Source organism: Vombatus ursinus, unplaced genomic scaffold (genome assembly GCF_900497805.2).
Source record: "Vombatus ursinus unplaced genomic scaffold, bare-nosed wombat genome assembly UNPS02000582.1, whole genome shotgun sequence".
NCBI classification, from domain to species: Eukaryota; Metazoa; Chordata; class Mammalia; order Diprotodontia; family Vombatidae; genus Vombatus; species Vombatus ursinus.
Genome location: NW_020940360.1, coordinates 10,054,926 through 10,074,787, shown reverse-complemented (window position 1 = coordinate 10,074,787; position 19,862 = coordinate 10,054,926). Strand labels below are relative to the sequence as shown.

General features: G+C 37.3%; 1 protein-coding gene and 1 pseudogene across 2 annotated transcripts in view; one reads left to right on the top strand and one right to left on the bottom strand.

The window, feature by feature from the left end:
• The window catches only part of ZNF292 (zinc finger protein 292), a 107,736-nt gene that overhangs the window by 68,422 nt on the left and 19,452 nt on the right, over positions 1-19,862 (bottom strand). The window lies entirely within an intron of this gene.
• Positions 9,235-10,693, top strand: LOC114037958 (annotated as a pseudogene).

Here is a 19,862-nt window from a genome sequence, read left to right as displayed (position 1 = left end):
TTTAAAATCAGCAACAATTTCACAAGTATAAAATGTATCTCTTTCATAATATTAACACACAAAGTCCAACATACTTCAGCTCATTATAGGTGGTAGATTATTGCTGTGTACTTATTTTATACTGGTAGCTTTAATATTTTTTTAGCTTGGTTTCCTAGTAAAAATATTTCAACAAATTAAAAATCACTACTCTCAAAACACTATGATGGTTCCACAATCCTTGCAACAGTGGATTGGGATTTAGGATGGGTGCTTATATGCTACCAACACCCTTATATAGATGTTTATTATTCCAGGAACAGAAAATAGATATGCTGTGAAGACTTGTTACAGAGCAAGTCTCAATATAGACAGACTGTTTAAAGTTTAAGTTTAAAATTTGAGCAGATTATTCATTTATGGACTAGATTTATCAGTCCCTTTTGAAACTTAAGAAAATTCCCTTTAGCATCTATCCAAACAACATTTTTAACAGAGTGTAATATAAACCCTCAGCCCTTTGACCATTAAAGCTAAAACTCAATAACACAAAAGCCAAGTTCCTATATTCTTTTCTTTCTCTTACAGAGAAGTTCAAGGTTGCAATTCCCAGTCTTCTGAAACTGGAAATTCCTACTGTACCCTAAAAAGACAAAATAAAACTTTAACTCTCTCCCCCTCCCAATCAATTTTAAAACTACTCCAGCTAATAACCAGCTACTGATTCATTTATACTTTAAAAGAATTGAGAGAAAGTTGCTTAAATAGTAGTACCAGGATGTAGATATTGCATTTTAGAATTGAGATAGGATAAGAATTTCAGCCAGTTGTACAGATTAATGTAAAGAAAATTTCAGTGAGTAATAATCCTGCAAAAGTATAATTCATCCTATTAATACTGAAGTATTTCCCTCTTTATATTTCAAATTTAAGAAAAACAGAGACAACGTCTTAACAGTTGTTCCATAAACCGATCTTTTCAACACCAACATTGTTCTGGTAATGCTATTAACCAAGAAATCTTTACAAAAACCAAAATTGTGGGTTACTGCAAATGAAAGTGTAGAGACGCCCCCCCCCCCTCCAGTGGACAAAAGTAGGGTGAGTACATTAGTAAAGAAAATAGACTTCAAGAAGCTGAGTAAAGGACATCAAAGAGATGTATGGCTAGAAAATGTAGTGAATCATGGACATGTATGAGGAATAGTAGATGGACAGCCTTTGTATTATGTTAATATCCTCAATATGATTAAGAGCCTTAGAGGAAGCTCCTTAGGATTTTGGTTAGATCTCCTTTGGAAGATTTACAGGCAGGATATGAAAAAGAGCTGCATAAGATGAGAAGGCATGGATGAGTTACAATCTGGACCCATCATCTGGAGAGAGTACTTGTTGTATTTAAGATCACAGGTTCACTGAGATACTTCATAAATAGTAGAAAAACCAATCCAAACTAGTATTAAGTACATTTGCAGAAATATTTTACAAGTACTTGCATTAAGCTTACTCACTTATGTTAGAATCCAAGCTGCCACCATAGTCATTAGGATCAAAAGAATCTCTCAGGGTGAAATTCTCTGTGGGCACACACTCCAAAACAGTATTCCAGATTCCATTTCAAACTCAGTTAATTTTTTCAGTTTCTCTACAATCTAAGTTCTACTTACTGAGCCATCACCCTTCCCTATTACCTACAATTCAATTGATCTCATCTCCCCCCTTCCTCTACTGTATTAGTTTCCTTAAGGGCATCTTATCTCATTATCTTAGATGTAACCTAGTGAGAACAGGACCCTAAATTAGAAAGACTTGAGTTAAAATCCAGATTCATTTTACTAGCTGTGTGACCCTGGGTAAGTTACTTAAACTCTCAATCTTTCACTGTAAAATGAGAATAGTAATAGCACCAGCTTCCAAAAATCCTTATACTAAGGATCAAATGAGGTAACAGGTCAAAACACTCCACCAACCTTAACATACTACATAAATAACTACCTATCATTTTAGAAGCATTCTACTATGCTCTTCATTCTTCTAAACAGGTTTTTCATAAATACAGTTGAAATTTTTGTTCCAACATTCCTGTATTTCTCCTAAGGACACCATATTCCCTATAAATGTCTCCACAGGAGACCTTTCCTCCCACTAACCTCAATATATAAAGCCAAAAGTAGAGGTTAACCATTGCCAATTCCAGATCAATCCTCCATCTCAAGGAACTAAATAACCACTTTTCCTTTAAAGGTCATATTAACGTACATATGACATTTTCTCCACTCTAGTTATCACCTGACAACCTCCAAGGTCACTCTTCCAATGTTTTCCTGGGTCTCAGGCTTTCTTCATAAGTCCTACATCATCCATGGGACTTTGAATATTCATGTTTTTGAACCTTCCAACATTCTAAACAGATATATTTCAATTTCCTCAATGCAACCATCTTTTATTCCACTTCAGCTACACAATAGTAAAGTCACAGCTTAGACCAGCTGTATCAAACTCATACTTCCCAATTACATTTTAATCTAGTGCAGCAGAGACTTCTGTCTTTGCACTATCTCACAGAATATCACCAACCACCTTCACAATTCTTAACTTGGAAATTCCACTTCTGAAGCACACCATCCTATTTGTCCACTTACAGTACTGTCTAAGCCTGTAAGGCAGCATGGCATAGTGGAAAGAGTGCTGGACTCAAGAGTTAAGCAAGATTTAGGTTCAAATTCTGTTTCCAATATTTACTACCTGTGTAATGGTGGGCAATGCATTCAGCTGTCTTATCTGTAAAATGGAAATATAACTTGCACAACTTACCTCACAGGCCTATTTTGAGGAAAGACACACACATATACACATATGTCACATTAATTGAGCCATTTTTATGAGTCAAGTATTAGAGATACAAATATGAGAGTCCCTGCTCCAAGAAGCTTACATTCTAATGGGGGAGACAGCACATACAGAGGATTGGCAGTAGGGAAAGGCTGGGAAATCAATGGAGTGTGAGCAGAACAAAAGGGAAGTCTACTAATATCACCCTTTCAAGAGGCAATACTAGTGCTGATTTGATTACAGTCCTCTGAGAAAATAAAAGGGTGAGGGGAGTAGGTAAGTAGAAGGTGACAGGGTAGAAAACAGTTGTGATAAAGCTGGAAATACATAGTTAACAAAAAATTCAGAGCTTACTGGCTTAGCAATTCCTAAGCATGGTCTGTGAAGTTCCAGTTTGGAGGGCAAGGTAGAAAGTAGCAAGGCAGAAAATGGATAGATCTAGTTAAAATGAGGTTGCAAGGTTTCAGGGAGTTCAAAGTTGAGCTATATAAACGTAAGCTATTATTACTCACCAAGTCCACTGTAGTCATCCCTTATCACCTTTACTTTGATTCTACCTACATCCATATCCCAACTTCTATCCCAGTCTGCCACTTCAGCAATTCACTAAGATTCAACCTACAATGCACCCAAGAACATGCCCGTCCTACAGCCCTCTTCAGCTTCTGGCTTGCCTAAATGCTAGGTACTCCCACCCTATCTGATTCCTCTGGAAAATCACGACATGTTATTTCACTTTCGGAGACAATCTCAAGTGGCCTCTTACTGACTGATCATCTTTCTAATGTACTTTTTAAACTTCTCAGGCAGCAGTGTCTTTTTAAAAACTTTACTTTTTTCCAATTAATAAAATGCACTCTCTCCCATTGAAAAAGAAAAGCAAAATCTTTGTAACAAATATGCAAAATCAAACTCTCACATTGACCACATCCAAAAAATGTCTCGATTTGTACCCTGAGTCCGTTAAGTCTCTATCACAGTTGATCATTACTTTCATCAGAGTTCTTAAGTATCTTGAAGCTGTTTGTCTTTACAATGTTGTACAGTATAAATTGTTCTTCCAGTACTGTTTACTTCACTATCAGTTTACAAATGTTTCCCCCATTAGAATGTAAGTGCATCATTCTCAATCTTACCTTTTTATGCTTCTCTTGATTCCAGTGTTTAAAGTTTTTTCATAAAGAAGGAATCCTTGGAAGTCCTTTTTTTCATTAAAGGTACATTTTGTCCCCATAGGATCATACTTGGTTTTACAAGCTAAGTTACTCTTCGATGTAAACCTGTATCTTTTGATTTAGGGGATATATTCTAAATTCCACAAATTCCTAAATCTTGTGTGATCCTCAGTACTTGAATTCCTTCTTTTTGGCTTGCATATTTTTTCTTTGATCTGAAAGTTCTGAATTTGGTTATATCATTCCTGGGAGTTTTCATTTTAGGGTTTCAGAAAATGACTTGTGGATTCTATTTCTACTTTGCCCTTTGGTGCTATGAGATACGCACATTTTTATGATTTCTGTGAATATGAAGTCAAAGTTCATTTTTTTAGGGGAGTGGTGGTGGTCATAGTTTACTGTAATAATCTCAATAACAATGAATATTATACAGTGCTTACCGTGTGCCAGTCACCGTACTGAGCGCTTCACAAATATAACCTCTTCTGATCCTCATAAACACCCTGGGAAGTAGGTGCTACTATTATCCTCATTTTACAGATAAGGAAACTGAGACAACCAGAGGTTAAGTGACTTGCTTAGGGTCACACTGCTAGAGTTTAAGGTAGGATCTGACCTTGGGTCTTAATGACTCCAAGCCCAGTCCGTTGTTCACTGCAGCACCAGGCAGACCAATGATTTTTTTAAATTATCTCTCCTTGATTTTTTTTTTCCAGATGAGGTTTTTTTTTGGAGATACCTTACTTCCACCCCTCCCCACAATCTTTGGCTTTGTTTTAATATTTTTTGCTTTTTCGTGGAGTCATTAACACTTAAAATAAGAAACAACAACAACAAAACTTTGCTTCATTACTTCCAGGAATTCTAGTGTCCAAACTGTAATTTTTCTTTGAGGCTTTGTTGTTGGATGTTTTGGAGATATTATCTTCTAGGTTTGTGTCTTGGGTGCAACTTTCACAATATAAGAATCATGATGGAATTTTTTGGTTTGTTCATTCTTCCAGTGTTACTTCCCAACTTCCAGCTTTGTATTAGAACCAGACTCTGATAAACATTTTTTCAGGGAAATTCTGGGCCCTGTTAGGCATTCTAGGTAATTCTCTTGGATCTTGCTGCTTTCTCCTGGTTGAGTGTGTGCTACTCATGGTTGTCAGAGGACCTACAAGTTTCAGTGCGTCAAGTCAGCCCCCCTCTGCTGGGATGTCTTTTTGCCCTAGAGCACAGCGAGCTCCTGGTTAGATATCATCTAGTCAAACTGATCTTATAGTGCAAGTCTGACATGATACCCTCCATTCAATCAACTCCAGTGACTCCCTATTTGCCTCTAAGATCAAATATAAAATCCTCTGCTTGGCTTAGAAATCTTTCCATAACCTGGGCCCCTTCTTCTGAAATACTTTCTTATGATCCCTTTCCCTACCAAAAAAAAAGGCTGGATAATTTTCCTTATGAAATAATCTTAATATGTACCTTCTTTGCTGAAAAAGAGAATGGAACACATAGAGAACATCAAATTTGTAAGGCACCTCAGAGATCATTTAGTTGAACAACTACCTGTGGAATCCCTTGTACAACATTCTGATATATGCATTCATCAAACCTCCACTTGAAGATCTCCAATGATGGAGATCTTTTTTGGCAGCTCTTATTATCATTACCTTAGTTAAATACTATTCTTCTGCCTTCCACCCAATGCTAACACTGAAATCTGGAGTTAAAAAAAAAATGGCGTTGCGGAAATACTGAATTTTAAGAAAAACGAGTTCAAATACCAGCTCTTTTACTTAACTGTGACATGCTAGACATATCACTTAATCTCTTTGGGCCTCAGTTTCCTTATCTGTAAAAGGAATTACTCTAGGTGATCTTTAGGGTTTATTTCAGTTTTAAATGGATGATCTTAAGTAAAATCCTTCTTTCAAATGAAAATTCCCCAAATACTTGAAGAGACTTATCATGAACTCCTAATTCTTCTCCAGATATAAAAATCTGAGTTTCTTCAACCTATTTATATGATAGTTTCAAGACCCCTCCACCATCCTGGTCATTCTTCTCAGAATATATTTTAGCTTGTCAATGACCTTCCTAGTATGAGGCACCCAGAACTACACATGATACTCCAAATGTGGTATAATCTGGGAAAAAGTACAGATAACCTCTTTCCTTTTGAATATAATTTTTTAAAATGAAGCCTTAAGTTGTATTAGCTTTTTTGACTGTCATATAACACAAAAAGTCACTGATGCCCCATCTTAACAGGTTCTTGAAGGCTATGGTAGTAAAATGCAAGTCTTGTGGCAGGTCCTACAATATTAGAAACTGTCTAGACATTGACTTCTGAGAATCAGCCTAAGCACAGAATGAATGAAAAAAGCATTGACTTATTAAGCACTACATCAGTAACTGTGGTAGAAAATCAAGATAAGGGAACATCCAGTAGTAAAATTTGACTGGGATATAAAGTGTGTGAAAGGGGAACAATAGGAAATAAGACTGAAAAGGTTAGTTGGATGACTGAATAGTACTGCCTCATAAACTGAAAAGCAGTTGGTGGGGGGAGGGTGAGGAGTACAGAGAGATTATTAGCAAGAGATTTAGTTAACCCAGATTATCCTGAAACCATATGTAGATGGAGGAGAAATGAATGCAAAATGCAACAGATCAATTGGCATTTTAAGGCCATCAATCTACAATGGAGATTGTAGCTAAATTGTCATATTTCCCTACTGTGTGAAAAAAGAGACAACGGCACACATGGAAAACTAAAATCAGGAGAAAGGGATGGAATCAATATGGCAAAGTAACAGAAAAAAGTATAGATATCCCAGTTCCATGCTCCCTACTTCTACCTCTCTAACAAAGATATGAAAAATATACCACACCAAATACTGATCAGGAAATCCAAGGGAAAAAAAATTTCCCCAGCCCAGATCAACACAGGGAAAGAGTTAGAAAGACCTACTATTGACACTGGAGATGTGGTACTGTCAGGAATCTGTAAAGGACTGCACAGGGACTGAAAGAAGTCAGAGTTATACAGTGGGGCAGGAAAAGGTCCCAGAGGTCCCTGAACTAGCACATGGTGCCAGAATTGGTGCCACCTGGCAGCTCTGTCACTTAATACCCAGGCACAGGTCACAAGTTCAGGGTAGGCTGAGGAGGGGATTAGTACAGCCATGCTTGTGAGGCCTAGTTATATACTGAATAATGAATAAGTTCAGAAGCCAACAGGAATTGTGAAGCTCTGACCCCAGGAGCAGAGAATGGCTTTAGTTCTAGTCTCTAGTCCTGGATCAAGTATGCAGTGAAATAACATGGACAGGCGTTCCCGACCAAAAAAGTGCCTTTAGTTTGGTCCCTCTGAACCTACAGAGCTTCCCAATTGGCAGACAGTGGCTTAATCCCACAGAAGTATATTGGGAACTTCCAACCAAAGAAAAGGCAAAGAATTCTTGCTCAGACCTAAACCTGAGTCAGGAACCTGAAGACCTCAGACCACTAGTGCAGTGAACAGAGTCTGCACCAGATCATATAACTTTTGGAGTACTGAAAGTCTGCAGGGTCTAGCTGGAGTTGCCCTGAGATCCAGGAATAACATTATATTCAATACTCGAGAAAGCAGCAAAAGAACCCAGAGGCCAGAAGTTCAACCTCAAAATTTCCCCAAAAGTTTGTAGACCCCAAGCTTAATGCAAAGTCCAAAGTAAAGAAGTAGGCCGAAAGAATGAACAAAAAACATAACAAAACAAAACAAGATTCCTACCAAAAAGAGCAATTATGATACCAGGGAAGCTGAAGACACAATCTCAGAAAAAGAAAATGACTTCAAAACATCTATGAGCAAAGCCTTAAAGAAAAACCATAGCTTGGACACAAACCCAATCATAAATCCTAGAAGAAATGAAGACAGAGTGTTTTTTTTAATTGTTTAAAAATGATTTTTAAAACAAAATGAGAACAGCTGAGAAAAAAATGGTTAAACAAATGAAGCTATGGAAGAAACATATGAAAAGAGAATTAGCAGCTTGGAACAGGTACAAAACCTTACCTAAGAAAATAACAACCCGAACATTAGAATCAACCAAATAGAGGCTAATGACTCAATATTTAAAAAAAAAAAATCAAAGCAGAGTCAAAAGAAAAAAAAATTCCAAGAAAATATAAGCTATATCATAGTAAAAAACAGTTCACTTGGAAAACAGGTAATTCCCAGGAATATTAAAGCTACAATCTAGATTTCCCAGATCAAAGCAAAAATGCTTCAAAAGACAAAAAGGATTCAAGCTACAGTCAGAATCACACAAGATGTAGCAGCTTCCACTATAAGGGATCAGAGAACTTGGAATACAATATTCCAGAAGGCAAAAGATCCAGGTTTACTACAAGAATAACTTACCAAGCAAAACTGAGTATAATCCCAGAGGATGAAAAAGGGACTTTTCACACAATAGTGGGATTCTATGCACTCTTAAAAACAAAAACAAAAACCAGAGTTGAATAGAAAATCTGATATATAAACCTAGGAATCAAAAGACACATAAAAAGATAAATATGAGAGTGCAATCACAAGAGACTAAACACAGATAAACTGTTTACATTCTCATATGGGGAAATAATACATGTATCCCCTAAGAACTCTATCATAATCAGGGATCAGGGAGGGACTATAATTAGAATGAGGGTCTTGGAATAAATGTTATGTTTTGACAACGTGTAGAGAATATAAAGGGAGGGGAAAGGGAATACACTGGTTGGGGGGAGAAAAGAGGAAGAATGGGGGATATTATTTCACAAATGGGGTACACAAGCAGAAGTTTATACAATAAGGATAAGGGAGTAGCGATATGTATAAGAACATTTGAAATCTCATTCTCATCTGAATTGGTTGAAAGAGGGAAGAATGGATATACACATAAACACACATATTTCACCCAATAGGGAAATAGAAGGTAAAGGTAAAGAGAAGAATAAGAAAGAGGGAAGGAGCAGTCAGACATGTGTGTGAGGAACCTAATGGGGGGTGGAGAAAAAAAAAGGAAAGTATAAGAGAACAGAATGTAGGGAAATACACAATGAACAATCACAACTGTAAATGCGAATGGGATGAACTCGCTCATAAAATGGATATAGATAGCATTAAACGATATTGGAAATCCAACAATACGTTGTTTACAAAAAACACATGAAACAAAGCTATACACAGAGTCAAAATAAGAGGCTAGAACAAAATATTATGCTTCAGTTGAAGTAAAAAAGGAAGAGGGAGGTCCCCCCCATCCCCCACAATGGGTTTGCCTCCAGAACACAGGTGTTGTGAAAACCACCACTAAACTTCCACAAAAATGGGCAAGAAAAAGACTCACATTGTCATCAATGGATATATAGACTCTGGCAAACCTACCACTACTAACCACCACATCTAAAAATGTGGTGGAATTGATAAGAGAACCATTGAGAAGTTCGAGAAGGAGGTTGCTGAGATGGGAAAGGGCTCTTTCAAATATGCCTGGATCTTGGATAAGCTAAAGGCTGAATGTGAGAATGTGGAAATCTGAGACCAGCCAGTACTATGTGACCATTATTGATGCTCCAGGACACGGAGACTTTATCAAGAACATGACTACAGGCACATCTCGGGCTGACTGTACAGTCCTGATTGCTGCTGCTGGTGTTGGTGAATTTGCAGCTGGTATCTCAAAAAATGGGCAGACCCATGAGCATGCCCTTCTGGCATACATACTAGGTGTAAAACAATTGATTATTGGTGTAAACAAAATGGATTCCACCAAGCTCCGCTACAGCTAGAAGAGATATGAGGAAATTGTGAAGGAAGTGAGTACCTATATTAAGAAAACTGGTTACAACTGACACAGTAGTTTTTGTGCCAATTTCAGGTTGGAATGGTGACAACATGCTGGAGTCAAGCTGTTATATACCTTGGCTCAAGGGATAGAAAGTCACTTATAAGGATGGTAATGCTAATGGAACTACACTACTTGAAGCTTTGGATTGCATCCTACCACCAACCTGTCCAACTGACAAACCCCCTTCATCTACCCCTCCAAGATGTCTACAAGATCGGTGGTATTGGTACTGTACCTGTTGGCAGAGTGGAAACTGGTATTCTAAAACCAAGCAAGGTGGTCACCTTTGCCCCAGTCGATGGTACAACTGAAGTAAAATCTGTTGAAATGCACCATGAAGCTTTGAGTGAGGCTCTGCCAGGGGATAACATTGGTTTCAATGTCAAGAACATATCTGTCAAAAATGTCTGCCATGGTAATGTGGCTGGTGATAGCAAGAATGACCTACCTATGGAAGCAGCTGGCTTCACTGCACAGGTCATTATCCTGAACCATACAGGCCAAATCAGTGCTGGTTACACACCTGTTCTGGATTGTCACACTGCTCACATTGCTTGCAAGTTTGCTGAACTGAAGGAGAAGATTGATTGTCATTGAGCAAGAAGCTGGAAGATGACCCTAAATTCCTGAAATCTGGTGATGCTGCCATTGTTGAACATGGTTCCAGACAAGCCCACGTGTGTGGAGAGCTTCTTCGATTATACACCTCTGGGTTGTTTTGCTGTTCGTGATATGAGACAGACTGTTGTAGTTGGTGTCATCAAGGCAGTTGACAAGAAGGCTGCTGGAGCTAGCAAGGTCACAAAATCTGCCCAGAAGGCTAAATGAATATTTTGTACAATACCTGCCACCCCCATCTTAATCAGTGGTGGAAGAACAGTCTCAGAACTGTTTGTCTCAATTGGTCATTTAAGTTTAATAGTAAAAGACTGGTTAATGATTACAATGCATTGTAAAAGCTTCAGGAGAAAAGGAATGTTTTTGTGGATCATTTGTTTTAAGTTATTGGTTTTTAAAATCAGGAAATTTTAAATGCAAACAACTTGATCAAAAATCTGTCACAGAATTTTGAGACCATTAAAACAATTTAACGCGAAAACCAAACAAACAAAAAAATAACAACCAAAACCAAACAAACAAAAAAGGGAGCAATCATAATCTCAGACAAAGCACCAAGCAAAAATAGGCTTAATGAAAAGCTAAAAAGGGAAATTACACTTTGCTGAAAGGTACCATAGACAATGAACTAATATCAACACCGACTATGTAGGCCCTGAAATGGCACAGCATCTAAATTCTTTAAGGAAAAGTCAAAAAGAGTTACAGGGAGAAATAGTAAAACTATAATAGTGGGGGGCTCAGTTCACCTCTCAGACCTAGAAAAATCTAACAACAACAACAAAATAAAAACAAAAACAAAAAAGAAATGAAGGTCCTGAAGAGAAATTTGGAAAAGTTAGATATGATAAACCTCTGGAGAATACTGAATGGGAACAGAAAGGAATAAACCTATTGCTCAGTTTGCATGATATCTTCACAAAAAACTCACTAAGACATTAAAGCCTTCCTATGTTAAATGAATCTTTTATCATCATAATGTAACAAAAGGTATTTAATAAAGGGCCTTTGAAGCAAAGATTTCAAATTAATTGCAAACTAACTTAATTCTAGAGAATGGGTAGATCAAAGAATAAATTACAGAAGTAATTAATAATTTCATTAAAGATAATGAGACCAATATATCAAAAATTTTAGAATGTAGTTATAGCAGTACTTAGGGTGAAACTACCCCTTCATCAATAAAAGAGAGAAGGAATAGATTAATAAATTGGGCATAAAACTAAAAAAAATCTTCAAAACTGGAAAACTAACAAATTTGAAATCCCCAAACACCAAAAGGATTAACAAAATTAAAAGCAAAGAAGAGAGAGAGAGAGAGAGACCCATTGAGTAAATAAAACCAGGATCTTGTTTCTGGAAAAAAAAACAATAATAAAAATATATAATAAGCTAATAGCTAACTTGATTTTTAAAAAGAAATCCAGGGTAGCTAAGTGGCACAGTGGATAGAGTACCAGCTCTGGAGTTAGGAGGACCTGTGTTCAAATTTGGCCTCAGACACTTGACACTTACTAGCTGTGTGACCCTGGGCAAGTCACTTAACTCCAACTGCCTTGCCAGAACAAACTGCCCCCCCCAATTACTAGTATAAAAAATGAAAAAGATAAATCCACAATAAAGAAGAAGAAATAAAAGAAATTATTAGGAGCTATTTCACCCAAATATATGCCACTAAAACTGACAAACTAAATGAAATGGATGATCGTTTACAAAAACATAAATTGCCCAGATGAATAGAATCAGAAAGAGCACTTAAATAATCCTATTTTAGAAAAAGAAATTGAACAAGCCATAAATGAACTCCTAAAGTGGGTGTAAGAGGGGAGGAACTAATCAAGCAATGTATGAAACAGTTAAAGAACAACTAATTCCAACATGAACTATTTCAAAAAATAGGAAAAGAAGGAGCCCTACCAATGTCTAAAATGAGGGTCAAAAGAGAAGGAAAAACTATTGATTAATAACCCTAATGAATGATGCAAAAAAAAAAAAAAAGAAATAAAACATTAGCATGGAGACTACAGAAACATAACATAAAGATGATACATTATGACCTGGCTGGATTTATACCAGGAATGCAAGACTGGTTCAATATTAGGAAATTATAAACATAATTGACCATATTAAGAATAAATCTAATCAAACCTGTATAATTACATCAATAGATGCAGAAAAAACTTTTGAAGATGAAACACTGACTCCTGTTTAAAGGGGAAAAAACACCAAGATGCATAGGAATAAAATGGAGCTTTCCTTAAAATGATGAGTAGTACCATCTAAAACCAAAATCAAACATTACCTGTAACAGGGAAAAACTTTCAAGTCTTTTCTGTAAGATTGGGAGTCAAAGCAATGATGTTGATTATCCCCATTATTATTCAATACAGTGCTAGAAATCCTAGCTAGAGCAATAAGACAAGAAAAAGAAATAAATGAGAAAAAGCACAGGCAAAGAAGAAACAAAATGATCATTTTTTTGCAAATGATATAATGGTTAACTTAGTTTTCTAATTAAAAGAACTAACAATGTTGGTCAAGTTGCAGGCTATAAAATAAATCCACACAAATCATTAGCATTTCTGTTTATTAACAAACAATAGACACAAAAATCCCATTTAAAATAAGTACAGATAATATAACATACTTGGGAGGCTGTCAAAATATATACAGGAACTAAATAAATATATTTACAAAACACTCTATGCAAATAAAGGCAGATATATATAATTGGAGAAATATGACTCATGAGTAGCTCGAGTCACTATAATAAAAATACTACCAAAAATTAATTTGCTTATTCAGTGATATGCCAGTCAAACTACCAAAAGATTACTTTATATAGCTAGAAAAAAATATTAACAACATTCATCTAGAGGAACAAAAGGTCAACAATATCAAGATAATCAATGAAAAAAAGAGGAGAAAGAAGGGGGTTTAGTACCAGATTTCAACCTACACTACAAAGTCATTATCATCAAAACAATTTGACACTGAGTAAGAAATACAGAGGAAAATGGTATAGATTAGCAACAATATACAGAACAAATGAGTTCTGTGGTCCAGTGTTTGACAAACCCAAATATTACAGCTACTGGGGTTAAGAACTCACTATTTGACCAAATTGTTGGGAAAACTGGAAAGCAGCCCAGATAAAACTAGATATAAACCAATGTCTCATGTGCTACACCAAAATAAGTTCCAAATGGGTCCATGATTTAGAAACAAAGGACAACATCATAAACAAATTAGAAGAGCATGGAAGAAATTAACTGTTAGATCTATGGACGGGAAACAATTCACAAAATCAGAGACAGAATTTCATAGGAGATAAAATGGACAATTTTTATTATATGCAACTAAAAAGTTTGTGTACAAGAAAAATCAATTAGCTAAGATTAGAAGAGAAACAGGAAACTTTTTTCATTTTATTCATTTTCTTTCATATTTTAACATCTTTTTTTATTTGCTAAAAAAAAATCTTTTCAAGTATTTTCTCTGATAAAGGTCTTAATTCAAAGATATACAGGAAATGGATTCAAATTTATAAAAGCCATTCCCTGATAGGTTTTCAGAGCAAGAAATCCAAGCTATCAATAGTCATGTAAAAAAATGCTCTAAATCACTCAGTTTCTTAAAATCTGGTCCGCTTGGCATCACAAATAGCGCAGACTCACTGGGAATCTTGTCCACCCCAACTGGTATTTTAATAAACTACCTGGACTGAAAGAAGGCTTGAGTGGTAGAATTCTTTCGAGGCAGACCTGCACCCTTTGCCCTTGCATTTTGGGGTTCCCTAGACCACAACATATGGTTCCCTGACCGAAGAAAACTGCGTAATCTCAAGCCCTTCTCCAGCCAAGCCAGGAGGTGTGTAAGCTTCCCCTGTCTATCCTTTTCTCACTCTGCAGTTGGAGTCACTCTCCAAGCATCTAGGAGGGCTTGGAGGTGCTTTTCAGGCCTGACACTCTCAGATTCCATTTGGGTCAGATAGTTAGGAAGCTGTCTCAGACCCTGCCCAATGCTCTCAGTCCGGTGGTTCAGTTTGAGACCACGGACCTGGGCACACCTTTTGCTGCACTCTGGACGGATGCCCTATCTGGAAGCACAAGCTCAATTCTCTAGGGTGCTAGAGAACTGGAATAACTGCAGGTGCCTTTTTGGTTTCTTGAGGCTTACTCCCTCCCTCTATACCCTGGGACTCTCCTTCATGAAGGGACTTCCCGTCCCCATGCCCATGCCTGAAGGATCCCCCTTCTCTTCTGGCCTCATGGTCACTGGATGCTCATAGCTGGACTCACAGAACTTCCCTGAGATTTGCCCCTAGGTTAGAATTGGAAAAAGGTAGGTTTCCAAGACCTTGAGAAGGAAAGCTTTGTGCCTGGCCTCAATACAATCTAGAGGACCAAGAAAAATTCTTAAGATACTTCTTCCTGTAGTTCTGGCTCTGACCAGGCTAAGGCTACAGTGAAAAGTCAGAACAACTAAAAACATCTTAGCAGCTTCTGAAGGTTTTGTGACTGATCATTAAGGAGTTTTGGAATACCTCCTTATAATCCCAGTCACTCCCTTCCCTTGAGTCAAGAGGGTATCTCAATGTGGGGACTGCAAACAACCCCAAGTTTTTCTGTTAATCCCTCTCATCCCACATCAGACAGAAGAGTTATACTCTTCCTCCCCCACCTGGCAAAAGGAAAGAGGGAGGAGAGGCAGTAGTTATGGGCAAGGCCCCGGGGCCTTGAGGCAACTTGTAGCCCAACCAGAAAGCCTGGTTCAGCACATCCTCCTCACCCTGAGCTGTGATTAGTGAAACTTGCTGTCTGAGGTAAAAGCTCATAGGACCATAACTGATTTTATTTTGAGCTGTCTGGTGGATCATAAAAATCAATCCATAATCAATAGTCAATAATCCACCATCTGAGAGAAATGCCACAAGCTACTCAGTGAGAATGTGACTTATGAGGAGGTCTGCATAGAGAAAAGCTGAGAGGACAATTTTAGCCTCAGTCTAAGATGGGAGCCTCCTGACTCAGTTTCTCCACTGTGTTCCTTTGAAAAGGAAGGTTATGAGAAGCATGAAAAGGTTAAACAGGAAAGAGAAATCTTAAGGGATTTATTAAAGTTGAACTGTTTACATTCCTAGATAGAAAGATGATATTTGTAACTCATGAGACCTTTGTCAACATTAGGGTAGTTGGAGGGAAAAAAATATGGATAAATAGATAGGGGGCACAGGGTGAGCTGAAGATGAAGGGGTGATATCTAAAAAATAAAATTAAGGGGTGAGAGGATTATACTGGGAGAAGAAGAAAGGGAGAGGTAGAATAGGGTAAATTATCTCACATAAAACAGACAAGAAAAAGCTTTTACAGTGGAGGGGAAATGGGGGAAGGTGAGAGGGAATGAGTGAATCTTATTCTCATCAGATTTGGCTTAAGGAGGGAATAACATACACATTCAATTGGGTATGGAAATCTATCTTACCCTATAGGAAAATAGGGAGGAAGGGGATAAGAGAGCAGGGGGATAAGAAGGGGAGGGCAGATGGGGGAAAGGGTAATCAGAAGCAAACACTTCTAAGGAGGACAGGGTCAAAAGAGAGAATAGAATAAACAGGGGGTGGAATAAGATGAAGGGAAATACAGTTAGTTTTTCACAACATGACTACTATGGAAGTGTTTTACATGACTACACAAGTTTCTTGCCATATCAATGAGGGTGGGTGGGGAGGGAGGAAGGGAGAAAATTTGGAACCCAAAGTTTTAAAAACAAATGTTAAAAATTGTTTTCACATGCAACTGGGAAATAAGATATACAGGCAATGGGGTATAGAAATCTATCCTGCCTTACAGAAAAACAGAAGGGGAAGGGCATAAGAGAAGGGGGCGGGGGTGATAGAAGACAGGGCAGATTAGGGGAAGGAGTATTCAGAATTCAGGCTGTCTTGGGACAGGGGAAGGGATGAGATGGGGAAAAAATCTAGAACTCAAAATCTTGTGGAAATGAATGCTGAAAACTAAAATAAATAAATAATAAAGAAAAAAAGAAAAGAAAAGGAAGGCTACCCATCTGGCTATAGGTAGAATTGATAATGCATGGTTGGAAAATTGTGAATTATCTGAATTCTAAGGATGTTTTATTTTGTCAATACTTGGTATAAATCTTGTCCCTGCTTTATCCTTCTATAGCACATTTCTATAATCAGAGCAAATAGTCAGTTAAAGACAAGCACAATGCAATTGTGTGAGATCTTGCTGTTTTGACCTGAATGTGTAGTCAATCCATATCCCAAATTACTGAAATTAAATCAGAAACATCTTCAGTTTAGTTTGGGGAAGAGTATTTCTGTGCAATCAATTTTTTTTAGAGGGAGATAACCTATTTGGCCTAGTCATTACTTAAGTATCCTCCCAAATCTTTTGTTATAATTGGAGTAAAAGTCAGTCTGTGGCAAATTCATTTATGGAACTACTGAACCCAGGGGTAGAAAACCTCTACCTGCAAAAGTGTTGTTACTTCCCAATAGCATCCGATCCTCCTAAAGGAACTGGAATCAGAGTGGAAACTTGGGGAAGTGACAAGATCAGATAATCCTGTACTGTCAAATGTAAATGATTCTAATGGGCTCTTGCTTTCTTTCTTCATCATTTTTTCTTCTCTCTGTATTTGGGCCCTACATACTGAACTAGCTTGTCAGACTTGCTTCTCAGATTTGTGTCTTCCAGACTACAGGCTATTCACCTATAGTTGGTAGCAAACAGTGGGTACCAGCCAATGTCCCCTCATTGCCTCCCGGATGCAGCCCGTGCTCAGTTCCAGTCAACTTTCTCTGAGACCCCTTCAAGGGAGGGACAGCTCTATCAGCTCTATGTCCTTTGCCAGCAGGAAGCACTTTCAGAAGTCAAGACCTTCACCCCTTACCCTAAAAGACTTTGGGTCCCATTTGTTTGAGGGAGAAATGATAGGGGATGGGATTCAAGCTGGATCCCTAAAAGGAAAAGACTAAGTCTTTGGGACCTGGACCCCAAAACCCCTGAACCGAATTTTCTGGTGTTTACCTGAGGCACTTGGCCCATCCTAGTCAATAATCCTTTTAACTACCCTTTCATTGTGGCCCTCATTGTCTGTACCTGGCCCACCTCAGGTTACTTGCCACTCCTAGATCACATCCACATCTTCCCACAGTCTTTCTGTATAAAACTGTCAATCTCATATAAAAATATCGATCTTGCCCCCATTGAATTGTTCAGATTCTTAAAATCTGGCCCACTTGTATTGGCATCACAAATAGCACAGACTCACTAGAAATCTCACCCACTCCAACTGGTGTTTTAATAAACTACTTGGACTGAAAAAAATGCTCTAAATTACTGATAATCAGAGAAATTCAAATGAAAACAACTCTGAGGTACCACCTCCTGGCTAAAATGACAGGAAAGGAAAATGGCAAATGCTAGAGAGGATGTGGAAAAATAGGTACACTAATGCATTGTTGGTGGAATTGTGAACTAGTCCAATCATTCTGGAAAGCAATTTGAAACTATGCCCCAAAAGCTAGTAAACTGTACATACCCAGTGATATCACTCTATGTCTATACCTTAGAGATTAAAAAAAAGTTAAAGTATCCACATATACAAACTTATTAATAGCTTTTTTGTGATGGTAAAGAACTGGAAGCTGAAGGGGTACCCATCAACTGGGAAATGGCTGATTGAGTTATGGTATACAAATATGATGGAATACTAGTATTCCACTTGTATATGTAGTAAGAAATGATTATGGGGATGGTTTCAGAGAAACCCGGGAAAACTTGCATGAACTTGTAGGAAGTGATCAGAACTAGGAGAATAATTTATACAATAACTACAAAATTGTAAAGACAAACAACTTTGAAAGACTTAGGAACTCTGATTAACATAATGACAAATCATAAATCCAGGACTGATGATGAAACAAGCTATACATATCCAGACAGAGAGGTGATGGACATGGAGCATAGACTGAGGCTTAGGCTTCTTGCTGTTGTTGTCTTTGATTTTTGAATATGGCCAATGTAGGAATGTGTTTTGCTTGACTATACATATTTGTAATGGGATTTTTGGGGGGGATATTGAATGAGCAAGGAAGGAGGTGGTTATGAGACAATTTGGACCTGAAAATACATCAAAACTAAATTGAAAAACAAAGTCAAGAGAAATGGCTACACCTGATTTAAATATATATTATATGTGTATATATATACATATACATATACATATACATATACATATACATATACATATATATATATAGTTAAAATTTACCTTATAGATGACACTATTTTACAGGCACTCAGAGCTCCATCTTGGGCCTGTGTAAAGGAAGACACAGTTTCTAGGAAGTGAGGTGACTATGCTCTGCCCTCATCATACTTCATATGACATATTTTATTTGGTACTTGTCAACACAGTTTTAAAGAAGGACATTTGATAAGATATTTGGAGAGTGTCCAAAATAAGGCAAAACTGATAATAAAGGGCCTTGAGCCTGGGAAGGAACTGAGGATCTTTATTTAGCCCTAAGAAAAGAAAAACTTAGGAGGGATATGAGACATCTTCAAGTACTGTCATGTGGGCTGTCATGTGGAAGAAGGATCAGACTTGCTCCGATTGGCCCCAGGACAGAAACAAAAACAATGGAGAGGCATCAAGTCTAATTAAACTTGATGTTAGGAAAAACTTCTTAACAATTAAACTGTCTTAAAGTGAAATGGACTGCTTCAAGAACTGAAACACTGGCCCCTCCACCTTCCTATGAGAAATTTTATTTTAGCTGAAAAGCTAGACCTAAGAGCATAACATGGCCAAAAATATTTTCCCAAATAATGACAATTTTAAAATATCTTGTCTAACAAGATGCAGTTTCATACTATATAAAAAAATATAAAAACTGATAAAACAGCAACAAGCTGATGTCTTTATTTGGTTTAGCTTTAGAGGTTTTGAGGATAATTCTAAAGGGGCTTAGAAATTACTACCAATAGACTTTCCAAAGAAAGTTTTGAAAAATGTTATTTTATAACAGCAGAGGGGCTCCCAATCAATGTGCTGCATACCCATAAGGAACCCGTGTAGTTATTTCAAGGAATTTGTAAATGTGTGTTCACATCAAGCACTGTCTTACTGTAATTTTAATGAAAGCAAGTAGCGCTGATGGTTTTACTCTTTTAAAGGCTTCATTTGTGTCTTAACAGGTACTAAAAAAAATTGTGAATTTTCTGGCTGACTCCTGGTTACATATTTGTTCTGAGTACCTAGAACTTGGCCAATAAAGTTGTGAAAAACTCCTTGCCTTTTCCCACAACATATGTTTGCAGAAAGTGGGTTTTTTTGCACTTGTTGCACTGGCATCTAA